Below are 21,180 nucleotides of genomic sequence, written 5' to 3' on the forward strand. Positions count from 1 at the left end.
TGACATATAATGCTATAGAAGTTTAAGGTGTACAATGTGATGATTTACATGTTGTAAAAGGAGGGCCACCATTATGTTAGCTAATGCCTTCATCCTATCACATGCTTACCATTTCCTTTATGGAATGAAAACAGTTAAGATCTTCTCTCTGGGGAACTTTCAAGTATGTAATACAGTGTTGATAGCTACAGTCACTATGCTATAGCATTAGATCCTAGAACTTACTCATCTTATAATAGTTTGTACCCTTTGACAAATATCTCCCCTTTTTCACCATTCCCTACCACTAGTAACCACCACTCTACTGTCTCTTTCTATGGGTTCAGCTTTTTTTTTTAAGATTTTATTTATTTATTCATGAGAGACCCACAGAGAGAGGCAGAGACATAGCCAGAGGGAGAAACAGGCTCCCTACAGGGAGCCCGATGCAGGACTCAATACCAGGACCCCAGGATTATGCACTGAGCTGAAGGCAGACATTCAACCACTGAGCCATTCAGGTGTCCCTGTGGGGTTTGTTTCTTTTTGGTGGCTACATAATACAACACTGAGAGACAGAGAAAGAGAGAATGAGAGAGAGAGAGATGTCTTCTTTACTCATTCATGGTTGAATAACGCTCAGGTTGTTTCCAGATCTTAGCTATTGTGAATAATGCTTCAATGAACATAGGAGTATGGATAGCTCTTCAAGATCCTGATTTCATTTCCTTTGGATATATTTCCAGGAGTGGGATTACTGAGTCAGATGGTAATTTGAACATAGATTTTGATACTGAGAAGTAGAACACTGCTGGACCAAATATGTAAAAATGTGAAAGCAGCTTTGGAGCTGGGTGAGAGGCAGAGGCTGCAGGGTTTTTGAGGTGTGTGCTAGAACTATGGATATTAGGGCTAGTCTAGTGGGGACTGAGGAAGAGGACAGTGAGAGAGCAAGGCTCCATCCTTTCAGGGAGTGCATAAATACTTATGCACAGAATGTTTGTAGAAATATGGACATGATGGACCATCCTGGTGAGTTCTCAGATGGACATAAGGGATATTTTATTGGAAACTGGAAGAAAGTCAATCCTTGTTATAAAGAGGCAAAGAACTTGGTTGAATTGTTTTGGCATTTTCCTGTGTTGTAGGATGGAGAACTTGGGAGCAATGCAATCGGATATTTAACAAAGGAGATTTTTAAGCAATAAGTTGAAGGAGCAGTGTGCCTCCTCCTGGTTGCTTAGATTGTAACACATAAGAAAGAGATGAATTGAGGGAGGAACTATTAGGTTAAAAGGAACCAGAACTGGGACGCCTGAGTGGCTCAGTGGTTGAGTATCTGCCTTTGGCTCAGGGCGTGATCTCAGAGTCCTGGGATCGAGTCCCACATCGGGCTCCCTGGGATCGAGTCCCACATCGGGCTCCCTGCCGGGAGCCCACTTCTCCCTCTGCCTATGTCTCTGCCTGTCTCTGTGTGTCTCTCATGAATAAATAAATAAAATCTTTAAAAATTAAATATATATATATATATATATAAAAGGAACCAGAACTTAATCATTAAGAAAACTATTAGCCTGACCATTTTGTAAAAATAAATAATAAGTAAGTGCATTCAAAAGAGAATACAAGGAGATCCCTGAGTGGCTCAGCGGTTTAGCACGTGCCTTCAGGCCAGGGCATGATCCTGGAGTCCCTGCATGGAGTCTGCTTCTCCCTCTGCCTATGTCTCTGCCTCTCTCTCTCTCTCTCTCTCTCTCTCTCTGTCTCATGAATAAACAAATAAAATAAAATCTTTAAAAAAAGAGAGAGAGAACACAAGGGTGGGGCTGAGATTGTATAAATTGAATACAGCCAGTTTGAATGGAAGGGGATGGAGATGGGACAAAGTAAAGAAAGGCTGTCAGACTCGTTAGATCCTATAGGATTGAGTCATAGTGTTATTAGGATGTGAACTTACACCTTTCTTCAAGAAAGGGGAAGAAGGACCCCCCAAAGGCAATTCAGAGATCATCCGGGCCACCATTTTGGTTTTAACAGATTGGATAGGCCTCAACCAAAGTCTTGGAGATGAGTCCATCCTGCAAAGCCATGGAACCAGAGAGCTCACAGCCTGGGGGGTTGTAATGCAACCCAGCAGAGCCACAGAAGTGGGACGACTGCCCCCTCTGAACCAAAGAGGATTGATGATTCTTGAACTTTAACATCTAATGAAATTTGCCTTACTAGATATTGGACTTGCTGGGGACCCATCTCCCTTTCCTTGTATTTCTCCCTTTTGGAACAGTAGTGTTTATCGTATACCTGTCCCACCATGGTATGGTGGAAGCACATTAACCAGCTGTCTGGTTTCACAGGTTCACAGTTGAAAAACAATTTTGCTTCAGGATGAATTATATCTCCAGTTCTCACCCATATTTGATTTTGATGATATTGAGATGACATTCTGGATTTTAGGCTGTAGGGTTAATCCCAGAACAAACTAAGATTTGGGGGGCTGTTGGGATGGGATGGATGCATTTTGCATGTGTGAGGGAGATAAATGTGGGGGAGCCTGAAGTGTGATGTTATTGACTGAATGTTTGCGCTCCCTCAAAATTCCTGTGTTTAAGCCCAAGCCCAGTGTTATTTGGAGATGGGGCTTTGGGAGGTAATTGGGGTTATGTAAGTAATCAGAATGGACCTTCATGACAGGATTAGTGACTTCTAATAGAAGAAGCACTCTCTCAATACTTCTCTCTCACTTACCCCTCCTTCTTTCCCCTTATCTCTTTCTTCCCTTCTCTATCCCTCTCTGTGCAAGCACCAACGACAGGCCCTTTCTTGTCAGGACATAGCAAGAGAGCAGCCATCTGCAAGCCCAGGACAAGAACTCTCACTAGGAACCAAATCTGCTGGCATGCTGATCTCCGGCTTCTCATCCTCCAAAACTACGAGAAAATAAATCTCTGTTGTTTAAGCCACGCAGTCTATGGTATTATGTTATGGCAGCCAGAGCTCTCTAAGTTAGGTAGTACCCACCTTAGAGGAGTTCTATTATTACATAAAGATGATGTTATCTCTTAGAGAGTGTTTGAGTTAAGCTGTGGAGTCTGGTTAATGCATGCAGTGTGTACTGAACAATGCTTTCTGGGGTTCTGCAATTCACAAGCTGAGAAGTTGAATGTTAAAGTCCCCTGACATGGAGAGAAAGGAGTCTGGAGAGAGAAACAGCAGGTGGCCCAGTTAGGGTGGTTGTCGTGGATGCACAATTGATACAGCCTCAGGGATAACTAAATAGGAATAATGAGGCTGGACTGGAAATAATCCATAGGTTTTTCAGGAATGAGGAGGTATCAGCAACATGCCCTGGCAACTAATTCAAGACATCAGTGTAAAGGAAGTCAAGTTTGATTTTAAGATTTTGAGTTTATGTTATTTGCTAGTTTTCATTCTAATATGCTTTGAAATATACTTAAAAGTCATACACAATCTGGTAATGATGCATCTCAGTGGACTGAAGGAAAAATAAGCAAAATGAATGTATCATCTAATAGGAAACCAAGTGATTGTAGGTGCTATTTTCCTGCAGAGTTCAAGTGTGTATGTAAAGGATATACCATTCAAGGACCAGATATTATTGTCAAAGTTCATGTATAAGGATAGTCAACATCACAAAATAAGCAGGTGCTTGCACTCTACTGTAAAATATTCATTACAGTGAGATTTCAGTAGGGGCACCTGGGTGGCTCAGTGGTTGAGCATCTGCCTTTGTCTCAGGGTATGATCCCGGGGTCCTGGGATCAAGTCCCATATCAGGCTCCCCTCAGGGAGCCTGCTTCTCCCTCTTCCTCTCTCTGTGTGTCTCTCATGAATAAATAAATAAAATCTTAAAAAAAAAAAAGAAAATCTTAGAATTTCAGGATTGGAAATGACCTTAGAAGCCATTTCATCCAAATCGTTTAATTTGACTAATATAGACACTGAGTTCAGAGAGATTACACAGAATTAAGAAGTGACTAGAATCAGACCTTCTGATACTTGATCATATATGGACCCTAGAATGATACAAATAGGTCAGAAGAACATTAGCTGTCCTTAAACTGAATCTTTTCAAAAGCACTATATAATAATTAGGTATCATAAGAACCATCTCTCCTACCTTAAAAGCTCCTACATCTTGAGGCCTATGACCAATCTCTAGTACTCTGACAGGTCTTAATGACAATATTCTTTGAAAGTCAGCAGGGATGAGAAAAAGAAAGCATTAGTACTATAGGTTCTAGAAAAGCTGTATAGGAGACCTCCAAGGACAGTATCAGAAGATAGAAAAGAAACTGTTAACTTGGTAATAGAGCCAAAAAAAATAGTATGTAACTTTTCATAACACAGATTTTTTTAAGATTTATTTTTATTTATTTATGATAGAGAGAGAGAGAGGCAGAGACACAGGCAGAGGGAGAAACAGGCTCCATGCCGGGAGCCCGACGTGGGACTCGATCCCGGGACTCCAGGATCGCGCCCTGGGTCAAAGGCAGGCGCGAAACTGCTGAGCCACCCAGGGATCACCATAACACAGATTTCTTATTACGTTTCAAAAGTGTATTGGATGGCAACATAGGAAATATTTTTAACCATTTGTCACTCCTGAAATTTGATCAAAGCCTTGATATCTCTATTTCATTATTTGGCTCTAATATTGTTAAATTTTTCTCAATATCCTTTTCACACTTGTCAGATGTTTTATTTCTTTTATAATAACTTCTAATTTTTTTAAAAAAGGTATTTTTTTATTTTATTTTGAGAGAGAGAGAGAGAGAGAGAGAGAGAGAGGTGGGGGCAGGGGCAGAGGGAGACAGAGAGAATCTCAAGCAGACTCCATGCTGAATGTGAGCCAGGTGAGGTCTCAATCTCCCAACCCTGAGATCATAACCAGAGCTGAAAACAAGAGTTGGCCGCTTAACCTACTGAGCTCCAGGTGCCCCTCTAATTCTCTGAAACCAGTTTCAACCCAGCATGTATTTGTCAATGCCAAAATTAATACAGAAGAATGCTCAGTGTTGATCAATTTAAGACAGTGTCTTTATTCCAAGTGGTATCCCATCATAACACCTTATACATTAGCTTTTCACATAATTTTTGTACAAACTTTTTAGTATTACCACGTATAAAGTCCTGCTAGACCATATTTCTACTGTGCTTAACATAAGCTCAGCTTGTAGTTTAGCAGGGCATTCGAAAATAGTTCAGCCCTTTCCCACATAGCACAGTGGGACGGTATATTGTCCCTCATCCCATTAAATGCCACTCATATCAACTGTCCAGATATCTAAAAGGCCCTAGAGAGGTTTCCTTTAAAAACCACTTTGCCCTGTGGTTTTTAGGATCTAATAGAAGGAAAAGTCTCTATCCCTTATTTTGGGTTTTTAAGGAACTATTGCAAAGTGCTACACTGTCTCTCTTATTCTTTCTAAAAAAATAAAGCAGCAGGTGATGGTGGAAACTCAGTAGATTCGAAGTTGGACACTTTAGATTTGAAACTCCTATTCTCTCACTAGTTCTGTGATTTTAGACACTGAAACTCCACCACCATTTGCTTCTTTATCTGCCAGTGTGTTTACAGGACCTATTTGCAAAAGTGAATTGAGAATCAAGAGATAATTATGTGGAAATGTTTTGTAATCTGTGAGTTACTGAACAAATGTTAGTCACTGTTATTTTTTCTGTTTGTTTTGATTGATGTTCTCTATGCATCAAGGAACCTGCTACCTCCACTGTTCCAGGACTTGGCTGCTTTCCAGAAGTGCTTAAGTAAACCTCTCTACAACATCAATTTTTTCAAAGTATATTCCAGCAGCTTCAATTAAAAAAAATGCTTTTGAAACACTGCATACCATGTGCCCCTCTTATATATGATGAAGGTAAATATCAGGGTGTTAAAGTCTGAAAAATCTTATCTGTTTAATTTTAGTTTCCAAATTTATTTTATTTGACCATAGAATCCCATAACTTTCCATGTCTTGTTTTTCCCTTCCCATCCCTTCCCTTACTTCTTCCTAAAACATAACACCTGTAAGTATTCTGCTTAAAGAATTTCATGGAGCAAAATTTACTAAGATCTATTCCAAAACTTTCTAGTGATGATTACTCTTGATCATATTTTGCTTTTCCTAAGAATTGATTCTGTATACCTAGATTATTTGGTATAGGAGGGCTTTATCAGAAATCATGTTGCATGTTTTGGTAGTATTTTTATCCTCACGTGTTTTTCCAAAAAAAAAAAAACCACAAATTTTGTTCTGCTACTTTTAATCAGGCTGCATTTGCATAGATCCTATTTTCCATCCACTGCCTATTGTCACATCATCATCTCCCTTGATGCTCAGTATCAAGCAATAAAACTCGAATGGAGCAGTACTATTATCCTCACTTTAAGGTTAGGAGCCTTAATTGAGATCACACAACTGTTGTAGGACAACCAGCAGCACAAAGCTGGTGTCCTCATTCTTGCTCATTGAGTTTCTACAATGAAAAGCTTCCCAGCTCGTTAGTCTTTCATACCCTGCACCCCTGATTCTCTTTGCTGTGCCAAAAACTTGCATGTTTTCTGCTTTAGGTCAGACACCCCCCTAAAGAGGAGAATTTGCCTATTTATAGCTGCCTGATAACCAAACTCAATCTTTATTTACTACAGGGTATTTGGGAATAGGAGAGCGAGAAGTTGGGAGGGCTCTATTTGGTTTGAATTACTTAAGGAAAAGTAACCCATTCTCAAATTCAGATCAAGATTTATTCAAAGAAACCTCAAAGACTGTGACTATTAGAGTGAATCCACTCAAAGGTTTGGGTTAATAATTCTGTAGCAGAACAGTATGAGCTATAACAATCGGACTTTCCCTGCCTCAAGGGCATGACAGTGTTTTCTATGAAAGGAAAGCAGTTGTTCAAATGTTGCCCATCTGGAGCCATAAAAGAGCTCAGAATACACTAATGCAACCAAGAAAACAAAAGGGAAAGCTTTTTGCCATGTACTTTCCACCATGCATTTGACACACTGGCAGCTTAGTAACATTCTTGACATTTCTGAGCTGTTTGGTAGAGCAGCACATGAACAGAAAGTGTGACTTAGACCCCACTGGCACATCATCAGGCTCTAGCACTAGGTAACGTTCAGCTAGCTCCTCTTTTGATAAGCTGAATGCCAGGTAATTTATAGCGAGTGAACTGATAGTTGGAACAGTGTGAAAACCACACCGTGTACCCAATTCTGCAATAATATAACCACTGGATTCAATTTGCTCCTGACCCAGGATTTTCACTTATTTATTGCTTTATGAACTGCAGCCCCCAAATCAATGACTTATGTGGTACTGATTCTGGTAGAGGTATGAGCTATTTCTCATTTATGTGACAACATGCATGTTTCCAGGCTTGAAACTCAGGGTTGTAATACACAGGGTTTTACTATTCCAGTCATCACTTACATGTTATAAAATTAACTCAGTAGTCTCCTTTTGATTTTGACATGACAGATACCTTAAAATCTTTTCCATTTTGTAAGAATAGCCCAAGTAAAGCTAAATGGAGCTCCCCAGTCCCTTTCTACTAGGCTGATTCTGCGGCCACAAAATGCAGGCTGGACGGCAGGTAGGGATGGAGAGGTGATGAATGGAGCCTGATGAAACAGTCACCAGAGCAAGAGTTTGAATTAATGAAACCAGACAAACTCTCCACTAGTTTTTGCAGTGATCTCTGCACAGAAGACCCACCTGTGTGGATTACATCCATGCGTTCCTTTATTCTCTGCTTTCTACACTAGTTTATTTATTTTTTAAGATTTTATTTGTTTATTAATGAAAGACACAGAGAGAGAGAGGCAGAGACACAGGCAGAGGGAGAAGCAGGCTCCATGCAGGGAGTCTGACGTGGGACTCGATCCCAGGTCTCCAGGATCACGCCCTGGGTTGAAGGCGGCGCTAAACAGCTGAGCCACCCGGCTGCCCCCACACTGGTTTAGACGATGGGAACTAGAGGAAGAATATTCTTTTAGCATATTTCCTGCACAGCTGACTGTGTCCGCAAGTTTCACAGCCCTTGACAAAAGCCTTTCTGGGTTCCATGTATTCCCTTCTTCCCACTTTTCTCTTCAGACCTCGGCCTCACCTCACATTCTGAACCACGGCTTGATGTCACTATACCCTGAGCACTCTTGTCACCTTTTCTTTTATTAAACTCTTTTCAAATTACCCTATGTGAAAGCACCATGTTTTACTTCACCCTGCCTTATTATACACAGTACAAGTAGAACACGTCTACATACATATGGCTGGCCAACCAGTTGAGGCCCTACTTGCACGAATATAAAAGAACTGTGTAGGAATTCCTTTACTCTCAGAGAAGAGTGAATGAGGGTCCCAGCTTTTGTACTAAATTGACAGTCATTGCAGGAAAATAATACATACGTGTGTGTGTGTTTTACAATAGAAGGTGTATCTTCGGGCTCATACTTCCATCCACATGCCCACCTTGGAATATGAGTGCATTCATAACCAGTTTATTTAATAAATTACTTACATATTAGCTCAAAACAGTAGAATTTTGGCAAATTTAAATGATCAAAGTAACACATTTTCACAGGTGCACAAAATTTTATATATTTCTAGTGGTTTTTTTCTTTAGCTCTTCCATTTAAATTGTGCAAATAACTTTTCCATCATATACACCTTGTTCAGATTATTCTTCTAAGCTATAAAACATATTTGGGCACTATATGTGTATAATTGTGCCAACTGTTTCTTCCATAGGCAATGTCAGGCAAATAAAAGAGATTGGGCAACACAATGATAGGTGGAAATAAATATTTTTAAAATGCAGTTGAATTATTTTAACTCCTGTGGTTACATCTTTCATACAAGAATAGTCAATTGTGCTGCCAATTAACTTGAGAAGAATGTATTAAAATTGTGTTACATATTAATTATTTTAGAAACTCTGTTAGAAGTTGTGTTTTTCCATGCCATGCTGGCTTATTCTTCCTATTTAGGTGTTCTCATCTGAATATTTTATAATGACAGATGCAACTCAACCCTGTGCAGTATTTCACGGTATCTGCATTTTTCTATAGAGTTATATATTGTTGGACCCCTCCAGTCTCCACAATAGTTCTATAAAATGGAAGACTTGAAAGACACATTGGATGGATTTTCATTGAGGCATGGAGAGAGTGGACCGTTGCTGATCATATTCTCAAGAAGTGCTCTCAGGGTATCTGTTGAGTGTGAATGCATCTGTCCTTTGGAAAAATGTAGCTGAAGTTAACATGCATTTAAATACTATATGGTCTCATTCATTTGGGGAATATAAATAATAGTGAAAGGGAATAGAAGGGAAGGGAGAAGAAATGGGTAGGAATTATCAGAAAGGGAGACAGAACATGAAGACTCCTAACTCTGGGAAATGAACTAGGGGTGGTGGAAGGGGAGGAGGGTGGGGGGTGGGGGTGACTGGGTGGCGGGCACTGAGGGGGGCACTTGACGGGATGAGCACTGGATGTTATTCTGTATGTTGGCAAATTGAACACCAATAAAAAAATAAATTTATTATTTAAAAAAAATCTAAAAATATAAATAGCTGGTTGTGGTTTTAAATGTTTCTTTGCCCAAGGGGTCTGATGATTCTGCCTCCTGAAATTTTGTTTCCAAAATTAGATGCTGGATCACTAACAAAAGTATTAGGTGAAAGCAACCTTAACCACTGTTAATATTCCTTCTTAATGTGATCAGAATATAGTAATGTCCACCTACATAGCTCCTCTTCCAGGCAGAGGCTGTGGCTGACAGATAACTATGGGAACAACGTAGGGACAACTATGGGAAGAGGAGATATAAGTGGTGGCAAATTGAAACCCAGGCGGGAGGGTAGAGCCCTGGGATGTAAAATTAAGTAAGACAGGAAAAGGCCAAGATGTAGCTCTGCACACTAGAAATTGTATGTTTTCACATAAAGACTAATTCTTTAAGTTTGATGCATAAGAAGACAGCAGAGAGTAAAATGAGACCATTTCTTAAGGCAGAAATACACCAACTCTAAGTGCCAAGAATGAGCCTGGAATCATACATCATAATGTGCCTTATGGTTGTACCTGACGTGTACTCAGGTCCTCAACAGTACCCAAGAGGAATATGGAAAGAATAGGGAAACTGGCAGTCCATGATTGCTGGCAAACACTGAGATGGGGAATAGATCTCCTCAAATAAGGATGGGGAGCAGCAGGAGCAGAGGGAGGGAGGGAGAGAGAGAGAGAGAGAGAGAGAGAGAGAGAGAGAGAGAGAGAGAGAAACAAAGAATATGGGGACTGATTACTGCAAAACAAGTACAAAAATCAACTTTAAAAATAGCAAAGAGGAGGGATCCCTGGGTGGCGCAGTGGTTTGGCGCCTGCCTTTGGCCCAGGGCGTGATCCTGGAGACCCGGGATCGAATCCCACGTCGGGCTCCCGGTGCATGGAGCCTGCTTCTCCCTCTGCCTATATCTCTGCCTCTCTCTCTCTCTCTCTCTCTCTCTCTCTCTCTCTCTCTCTGTGACTATCATAAATAAATAAAAAAAAATTTAAAAAAAAAATAGCAAAGAGGATGATTGAAGAGATAATTTAATAAAGAAACCAGAGGAAATACTTTTATAAACGAAACCCATTTAAAAATATCAATGAGAAACCAGAAAATATGGCACCTATGGAATAACACCAGAAAAGTATAAGACAAGAGTAGGTTGAGAAGTCAAGTAAGATACTTGATCTTTGAATATTTCTGGAATATGTATCAAATGTATTAAGCCCTTGGTACATTTTCTGTAAATAAGATACTATTTGGCATATTCTCTGATCAAAACACAATACATCCAGAAGCTAATAAAAACTTTAAAAGACATTATGAAATGAATAAAAGTATTCTTAGAAATCCCTGTCAGATCTCATTAATAAAATGCTTAGTAAATAATGCTAATGAGATCACTAGCCTCTGAGCCCTATGAAGCCACTAAAGTGCTTGTCTTATTCACTGTTGCATATCTTGTGTGGACGTGCCTGGCACTGGTATATACTCAGTAAATATGTAAATAAACATTACTATACTATGTTGGGTTCCCCAGTAGCAGAACCTGAGACAGAGATTCTTGCCTGAGTATTCTCAAGGAGAGCATGGAAAGATGTGAGGAAAGCAGAGGAGTATAAATAAAACAGGCAATAACAAAATACCATGGACTTGGATGAAATAAGAGTCATTTATATTTCAGTCTGGGAGCTGGCAAGTCCAAGATCAAGATGCCAGAAAGGTAAGTTCATCTGAGCCTCTTCTTTTGCCTTGTAGATGTCCTCCATCTCACTGTGTCCTTACAGGGAGAAACAGAGACCAAGGGAGTGAGCCTCTTTAGGGTTTCCTCTTACAAAAGCAGTAATCCCATCATGAGGGCTCTAATCTACCCTATGAGATCTAATCTATGATCTCATTAGCTAACTAACCCTAATTAGATCCCAAATGCCTCATCTCTAAATACCATCACCGTGGGGCATAGGGCTTCAACTTGTGAATTCTGGGAGGACACATTCAGTCCACAACAGTGTCAGAAGAAGACTGACCTCCTACTGTGACCTAGTGTCGTCCCATCAAGAGCTCTTAAACATGAATTGCACCACCAGGGCTACGTATATAAAACAGACACTCTGAGTACATCATGTTTTAGGAGTCATCTCCAAGGATGACCCAGCTGTAAGATGTCTCAAGGCTGCTATTTGACTGAGATGCCCCTTCTGGTCATTACACCCACATTGCTTTTGATGATTAAGTGCTGCCCCCTGAGTCTGGCTATTCTGGGATTCTCTCATCCTCACTGAGTGATGGAATTGTCCACTGTCAATCCTGTCATACAGAGGACAGCCATTATTGAGGTAATTAGGAATGCTGGTGTTCACCAGCACATCCTTTATTGCTTTGGCATTTGCAACTGGAGTCTCTTCCAATTTTCCATAGCAGATTCATTCTAGCACTTGCTCTTTTCTGAGACTCTAGACCCATTCTCGCACATTCTCCCATAGCTATTCTGCTAACTCACTGAAGGTGAGCCATCGCGTTTTGCAAGTTTCTAAGAATCATCCAAGAAGCACATTACTATCAATCTCCAAAGGCCTGGGTCAAGGTGTTAATTTCTAAGGCATGCAACTAGTGCCTCAAATTGAAAACTCTCTTATTTCCACAATTATATTCTTGTCCCTTCTGGTTCAGGGTCTTTAGTCTCCACTCACAGACATAGTCTCCAATAGATTTTGGCATGTATTAGGCATGTTATATTAGTTAGGTTTGATAGCTCCTTTGGCAAAAAATTCCTCTCTTCTCTTCACATAATGAGCTCTTCCCGTCTCGAGTCATGCTCAGATTTGACAAAATTATTGGTATGGTGGCAAGGAGAGTAGCTGAGGAATAATCCTGAATAGGTCAAGACTGCCCTGAAAGGCAAATACCAGTTATGTCTTTGAACAAGGGTGACCATTTTTCTCTAATAAGGCAGAACAGAGTAAGTCCACAGGCATAGAGAGCTTGAGGGAATCTCGGAGTTAGTATATTTCAACTGCCTCTACCTCAATATACCCATCCTTAGTCTCATGTACCCACATCTTTCCTATCAAAGCCTTGATTCTAGCTACTGACACTATATATATATACATATATATATATATACACACACACAATACACGTATATAATGTGTGTATACAAAATACACATGTATATATATACACATACATATATATGATTGATACATATGATATATGTATTTGATTGAATGCTAAGCATTTGCAAAGTCCTTGATATGTTTCCTATGTCCTTCAGAAAAACTATGCCTGGAACATATTCCAACTCCATATCTTTTAACCTAGTTTATTAAAACAGAAATTTATGAGCACCAGGTGTGTACAAGGCATCTCAGTGGATACTTACTGCCTTTTCTTGCTAATTTTGTGTTAATCAATATGACACTGTCACTCATACCCATGCCCCTGTGTAAAAGCCATACAGCCAGAAGTGTTTTCCTCACTGCACGCTCCCTATTTCCACACCTGTAAGTAAGGGCTAATTACAAAGTTATTTGTCCAAATGGACTACAGATTTCAGTGGTCAGTTTGCTGCTGAGTAACCTGTTTGCTTTAGATAATAGAGGTAATCAGTAGAGGCACCTGGGTGGCTCATCGGTTAGGTGTCTCCCTTTGGCTCAGGTCATGATCGTGGGGTCTTGGGGATCATAGAGCCCCTCATCAGGCTCCTTGCTCAGTGAGGAGTCTGCTTCTCCCTCTCTCCCTCTCCCCACTGCTTGTGCTCTCTCTCCCTGTCTCAAATAAATAAATAAAATCACATATATATCTTTATATATATATATATATATATATGAAAGAAGTAATCAGGAAATAATAAATCTAGACTGTTGGTTTGTACAAGAAAACCACAATGATGGACACCTGGGTGGCTCAGTGGTTGAGCATTTGCCTTTGGCTCAGGTCATGATTCTGGAGCCCTGGGATCAAGTCCCACATCCGGCTCCCTGCAGGGAGTCTGCTTATCCCTCTGCCTATGTCTCTGCCTCTCTCTCTGTGTCTCTCATGAATAAATAAATAAATGTTAAAAAAAAACCACAATGATAGTGGGAAGATATTCAAGTGGGTCCTGAAGAACATATCACAGGAAACTTGAGTGACTGCTGTCTTCCTGCTCCCTAGAGATCACCTTAGAAATTTAGACTATCGGGACACCTGGGTGGCTCAGTAGTTGAGCACCTGCCTTTGGCTCGAGGCATGATCCTGGAATCCCAGGATCGAGTCCCACATCAGGCTTCCTGCATGGAGCCTGCTTCTCCCTCTGCCTATGTTTCTGCCTCTCTCTTTCTGTATCTCTCATGAATAAATAAATAAAATCTTTAAAAGAAAAAAAGAAATTTAGACTATCTTTTCAACTCAAAAGCTTGGATGATAAGTCCTTGATGAAAAGTCTGTGGTACAGCAAAACACGAAAAAGATTTCATCTGCAGTGTTCCTTGCTATGCACTCTGCCCAATGCTTTAGATGTATTAGTTCATTCCATCCTTCCAAACATCCTAAGTTCCATAATGTTTATCCCCATGTACAGATGCGAACACTGAGGCAGAAAGAACTTAACTGGGATCCCTGGGTGGCGCAGCGGTTTGGCGCCTGCCTTTGGCCCGGGGCGCGATCCTGGAGACCCGGGATCGAATCCCACGTCGGGCTCCCCATGCATGGAGCCTGCTTCTCCCTCTGCCTATGTCTCTGCCTCTCTCTCTCTCTCTCTTTGTGACTATCATAAATAAATAAAAAAATAAAAAATAAAGAACTTAACTGCATGTGGAGGTTCTTTTTTTTTAAAAAAAAGATTTTATTTATTTATTTGACAGAGAGAGAGAGATGAGCAGGGGGAGGGGCAGAGAGAGAGGGTGAAGGAGACTCCCCGTTGAGCAGAGAACCCCAAGATCATGATCTGAGCCAAAGATAAGACGCTTAACCAACTGAGCCACCCAGGCACCCCTGAATGTGAAAGTTCTGCACAAGAAGTAGCAGAGTTCTGAATTGATCCCAAGGCTGACTGACTATAAATTCAGTAGCCTTACCTGCTACTGCTGGAGTTAAAAACAAAAACGAAAACACAAAACCAGAAACACCATTCATTATCTGTCATGACTCTATAAACTTGAATATGTTTCTATCCTTTCTGGGTTTCAATTTTTCTGCACAATGACAACATTTTATTTTATGAACCTCATATATTTTCCACCTGCAATATTTAGTATTTCCAATTAATCATTTACTCAGTGAACTTGTATCAGGTGCCTAGAAACGTTAAAGTACACTGCTTGATGACCTGGGTAGTATAAGTCAAATTCTTCACTTTTCTTGCCTTGCTTTGTTTTTCATAGGAGATTTTACCAAGAGACAAAAATAAGTCATCACCTGTGTTCTTTGCTTCTTTCCTTTGCTACATTCCATCAACATTACAGACACACAGATGCATTTTTTTATCTTTACCAATATTTGGGCCACATATTTCTTACCATTAATAATATTTTCTTTATTCTAAAATCAGAGAATATTTGTTAAAAACACTCCATGTTTATGTAACTGACAAACTGTTTTTCTCATTTTCTTTCCAGCTCTTTAATAATGTAACTATGAAAAAAAAGGGTCTGGAATGTTTTCTCTGATGGCTGAAATCTATTACTTGGACCATAAAGTTGATGTCAGAAAAAAACAGGATCTTTTATGATCACACATTTTTACATCCCAGAAGCTATAAATGTTTCCCACATAAGTATCAAAATACTTTTGCTTGTCTATTCCTCATGTTTCTAGCAGCCTTACACACTCTACATGTCAGAAATGATTACTCTCACCATGATTCTCTATTGTATGTAACTTTATTAATTACTCAGTATGTTTTCTCATACACTGGGCCCTCTTGTAGTATTCGTAAATTTAGTGTCTGTAACACTTTCATTTTGAAAGAGACATATTTGAAAGACATATCCTTGTTCTCCTAAAATAAATAATGCCAGAGAAGACATCTATATTGAATTCATCTACATTGAAATAGTATGTGTCCCACTGGCCACAGGCTCGCTCTGCTGGAAATCAGTCCACCAGGTATTTATAGGGTCAATTGCACTGGGTATTTGTTACTTCACTAATCTTTTTTCTGTGCTTTTCTTCACCCTCATTCTGTTCTTCATCACAGGTAACACCATTTTTCTGCCACCTAGCTTCTCTTGCCAACCGGCTTCTCTGCAGGTTTAGGCAAACGTGAAAACAGGGAAGCAAGAATAAGAAATGGGAGTCTTTTTTCCTCTCCTACAGGATGGTTAGACATTGTGGCAACATCCTTAGCAGTGGCTGCATCTCCTTAGCCCATGCAGAATAGCCCCTCCCTCTGTGCCCCAACCACTGATGGCCATTATTCTAGCTCCCCTTACTTTTTACTCCTCTTACTCTCCAATTTTTGCATCTGGTATCACTACCTCTTCCCTCTGTGCCATCTGCTCCCAGACTAATCATGCTTCCAGCATATGTTATTAATCTTTGGTTTGCCTCCTTATCTCACCATGATTCACCAGCAAATCTATGTAAACAGTTCCTTGAATTTTATTCTCTCTTTTTGAAAGACCTAGTTCTGGTTTTCTCTCTCTTTCTATTTTTTTGATTGGTCATATAGATTAACCCACACTTATTCATTTCCCATTCATTCACCCAGACTTCAGTACATATCAGACTTTTGGAAGGCAGTGTAAGGGTAAGAGCATACCTGGAAATAAGATGCCCACATTTTCCCCTTCCTTTATGAAAACTACCATCCAGCAGAAGAGACAGATATTATATACTAAGTTGTGTATGTGATATGTATTGTAAGAAAAATGATCTGATATTACAGGATCTAATAACAAGAGAAAGTAAGCCAAAATGAAGCGTCAGGTGAGAACTTACTTTATTTTTTTTAATTTTTTTATTTATTTATGATAGTCACACACACACACAGAGAGAGAAAGAGGCAGAGACACAGGCAGAGGGAGAAGCAGGCTCCATGCACCGGGAGCCCGACATGGGATTCGATCCCGGGTCTCCAGGATCGCGCCCTGGGCCAAAGGCAGGCGCTAAACCGCTGCACCACCCAGGGATCCCGAGAACTTACTTTAAAAATATATTCTACCTAACTTAATTTCCCATTTTACAAATTATCTATAAAAATCTCCATCAGTATTTGCCTTAAGTGTATTGAGTTAAGTGCCTGGGCAATGTGAAAAGGAAGAAGACTTCCTCTATTATGCATATTCTTCTACAACCTTTGAGTGATGAGCTAACTGCATGTAATGCATATTCAAAAGCATCATTTAAAATTACCTGTGCATACCTTAGGGACCCCTGGGTGGCAGAGTCAGTTAAGTGACCCACTCTTAGTTTCAGCTCAGGTCATGATCTCAGGGTCATGAGATTGAGCCTTGCATCAGGCTCTGCACTCAGGAGTCTGCTTGAGATTCTCTCTCCTTTTCCTTCTGCCCCTCCCGCTCATGCTCTCTCTCTCTCTCTCTCTCTCTAAAATAAATAAATCTTTAAAAAAATAAAAATACAATAAATATCTGAACATTTTAAAGATAGAATTTGGTGAATATTTTTTCTAATTTAAATACATACCCAGAGAAGTGCATGACAATTCACTATGGTCTTACAGATTTCTCTGACTAGTAGAAGGTTCCCAATTAGGATGAAGGTGACATAAAATACTTCAAATATTTCAGCAAAAATTGTGAGTGTATGTAAGAAAACATGTGACCCCAGATGCTTACATCATAAAGGAGCATGGATGTGCTAGTTGTCTGTGTAATACTTCATTCAGAACCTCCTGCAGTCACACTAAAGAGTTACAGGGTTTGCATGTGCAAATGTAAGTGCTGAAGCCCATTCCTGTATGTTACCTTGCCCTTTATTTAGCTTGGAAAGACCACCTTAGGCTTAAAGCCATTGTGACTTGTTTTCATACTTTCTTATTTTTTTTTGTGTTCAATTTGATCAAAAATATTTACAAATTGTATAGCATTTCCTTGGTGCTTGTCTGGCTCTGAGAATGATATAATACATAAAATACATATCTTCCCCTTTAGGAATTTTTTTGTCTGAGAGATGCAAACAAGTGAATGAGTTTTAGATATAGATACAGATACAGATATAGATATAGATATAGATATAGATATAGATATAGATATAGATACAGATGATATAGATATAGATATGATATATCCCAAGAGGGAGGCTGACATAGTGTGTTATGCGAGTCCAGGAGAAAGGCATCTAGCTAGACTTGGGAAATCAAGGTATGCTCACTGGAGGATAGAAGAGCTAACCGGAAAAGGAACCAAAAGTCTCTATTGCCGGAAGTACACAAACCAGTTTGTTAACTCCTTTTTGAGTCACAGGACTAAGGTCGAACACTGGTTAATTCTCCAAAGAAGCAAAAAGAACATGATAGTTAATTTATGAGATCCAGTTTATAACTGCTATACAGACTATAACTTACTTACATGAACTGCTAAACCCTCACCAATGGCACATCAGGATGATTGCTACTGAAAGAGATCCCACAACATGCCAGCCTCAAATATCGTTTTCTTAGAACTAAGGCAGAGGGTTTGTTTTACCCTGAGGACTCCTTATCCCCATAAAAGCATTATAATTAGAATAATAGTTAGTAAAGTTGTTCATTAGTCTTAACTAAATTAGACATTAGCTATACCTCAAAAATTATAATACACACCTATTATTTGCCAGAGTTATTCAGGTAATTTGCTTTATGCCTAATGTATAGCCAAATGAAAACAAAACAAAGCACAAAAGTACAGCCAAATAAAGCCAACAAACCAACCTCTCTTTAAAATTTCTTCATAGCAGAGTCCCACGCCTGCCGTTTTCTGTGGCTCCCTTCTCCATGGCTCCCTTTTCCATGGCTTTGTTTCTGTGGGTTCTTAACTTGACTTTCACTCTCAGTAGCTTTCTCTGCCCTGTTCTGCAAGAGAAAGTCAGAGAAAGGTCAGGGAGGTTCTAGCAAACATCCAAACTTACTCACCATGGCCATACTCCATCATGCTATAAATCTTTTATTTCATCTCTATTGGTTTCCTAGCCAGGGTGGTTGTATGGCCATGATTCCAAGTTCCCCTCCCATTTTTTTTCTTTTAGTAGGTGGTGGAGTTTCTGTTTTTTGGATTTTTGTTTTGAAAGGATAAGGTCATTAACATGATTTCTCTCATTGTTCTTAGTTGTCATTTCACCAATACTAAATCTTTCTCACTTCTAACCTCTCTCAATATAGACAGAGAAACACAGTCACTGCTTTCTAAGATTAATTATTTTACTTTGGTTCTTTTTCACAAACAGTATTTTTAAAACCAAGCAGGTATTCTTGCTTTGTTGTCCTGCATTTTTCTTTTAATTTTTATTTTCCCTACCCACTTGCTCCTTTGTCTTTGTCCATAGATGTACCATTGTCTGCACTTTATACGAAAGGCCATTGCTTGATCATACCTGTGCATGAGTTTGTCTTTGTCTCTCACGCACACAAAATACACATGTGCAAAGGCATGTCTTATATGCATGTATTATATAAATTCTATACAAGAATAGAAACGGAGGGAGTGAGAGGCTAGGGAGCTATAGAAAATGTTTCTTAAGACTGAAATTTGAACCAGGTTCTGGAAAAATCAATCAGATTTTTCTAGACCAGCAGTTTTCAAACTTTATCTAATGTTCTTTATGTTCTTAAAAGTACATGAAGATTCCAAAGAGCTGCTGTTTAACTGAGTTTTAACTCTATTTTCATACTATAATTTGAAAAAGAAATTTATAAAGTATTTTAATTTGATTTACAAATAACCATAAAAACCCATTACCTGTTGACATAAAATATTTGTCTATAGGAAATAGTCACATTTTTCCAAAAAAGCCAGAATATCATTGTTTTACAATTTTTCAAATCTCATATATGACTTAAAAGACTATTATAACTGGCTTCTCAAATCTGCTCTGCATTAAATCTATTGCAGAGTGTTTCGATTAAAGTGTGTAAAGAAATTCCTACATAAATAAATAAATAAATAAATAAATAAATAAATAAATTCCTACATCACAAATGTATATATTGTACAAGGGAAGATAATTTTAATATCCTTATCAGATAATTGAGACTATCATTCTTTGATATTATATACTAACACTCAACATGCGGTAAACTCTTATAGGTTAGTTGTAAGGTTCAATCTGAAACCATACCAATGGATTATTCTCATTGTTTTATTAAAAGACACTGGCCTGTCTTGCCCTTTGCTATTTTACATGAACCACTGTGCACTGGTCATGTGAAAAATCTTCATTCATAGACTTATGCAGAACGTTCAGTTTCTGACACCTTTCATTATACAATATAAAAACATCCCATTCATCATTATCAGAACTGTCTTTTAAGTGCTGAGAAATGGTCAAGCCTACAGTAGCAAATAAAATTTTTTCAGAATTCCAACTGTCATGTCAAATTTCAAATTTGTCATTGGTAACATATACTATCCATTCTTTTCCTTGAAATAATAAGTTCACTTTGCTCATTTTCCAGAGAAGGTCAGCAAGTATCCAATTCTGAATAATTTTCATTTATTCTTTTAAATGCATTTTCATAAAAAAATATGGCTAGTTCATCTCAAAACTCAAACAACTACACAATGCTTCTGGGATAACCATTGTATTTCAGCGTCTAGGATAATTGCTCTATATGTACTTCCCTTTTTGCCACATAGGATGTTTAAAAGTTGAATAAGGAGGAGTCATGATTTAATGAAAATAATAATCTTACTGCTTTATTAAAGATATTCCTATGTAAAATTTGTTCTCTCTGTCTCACTTCAAGTGTTGGCAGTGAAAAAGACAGTAATTACTTGTATAGTTTGGTGCCAATGCTTTGATTGGTGCCAAGTGTGTCTATCATTTTATAAAATCTTTTGTAACATCATTGCAAACGTTATCACGGTGAAGAAAGGCAAGTAGTGTCAAAGTCTATTTTGGAAATGGTCTTGATCTCCCTAAAAGGATCCTGGGACTCCCCCCACACCCCATTTTCATGGACCAAACTTTGGAAATTTCTGTTGTAGAAAGAGAAGCTTAAAAGACATTGTGGTGGAAAAAAATAGCACAATAAAGATTACAAAAGCACATATTTATCAACTGTATCTAGTTAACAAGAGCTATAATTATCCACAATATATCACTCTCTGCCCCCTAAAAATGACTTACTCTTTGGTCTCCACGCTATTGTACCCTTAAAGGAGTAGGGGAGATAGTCAGATGCCTGGAAAGCCAAGTGGAAGACGCTGTGGGTTCACTGGTATTCTGTGCTCCAGTTTGGTGGTAAGATCAGCAATACAGTACCTTGCCCTTATGGTTTTTAGTCCACTGTTCTTCCAAATCACAATGTTCAGTGATAGCCATTAGCCTAATGCAGTTATGTAAATTAAACTTAATTAAAATTAAATTAAATAGCATTAAAAATCCAGTTCTTCAGTTAAACTAGTCCTATTCAAGTGCTCAATATCACATGTGGCTGCTGGCTACTACTTGATTAGTGCAGACATAAAGCATTTCCATCACT

The 21,180-nt window shown here is 38.9% G+C and overlaps 1 protein-coding gene across 1 annotated transcript in view; it reads right to left on the reverse strand.

Annotated features, from left to right (window-relative positions):
- Positions 1 to 18,473, reverse strand: part of PRR16 (proline rich 16) — a 199,362-nt gene extending 180,889 nt beyond the window's left edge. The window contains exon 1 of the mRNA XM_055302529.1: positions 18,412 to 18,473. The gene's annotated coding sequence lies outside the window, so the exon portion shown is untranslated. The remainder of the gene's footprint in view (positions 1 to 18,411) is intronic.
- Positions 18,474 to 21,180: the final 2,707 nt, after the last annotated feature.

Source organism: Nyctereutes procyonoides, unplaced genomic scaffold (assembly GCF_905146905.1).
Source record: "Nyctereutes procyonoides isolate TBG_1078 unplaced genomic scaffold, NYPRO_anot_genome, whole genome shotgun sequence".
Taxonomy (NCBI): domain Eukaryota; kingdom Metazoa; phylum Chordata; class Mammalia; order Carnivora; family Canidae; genus Nyctereutes; species Nyctereutes procyonoides.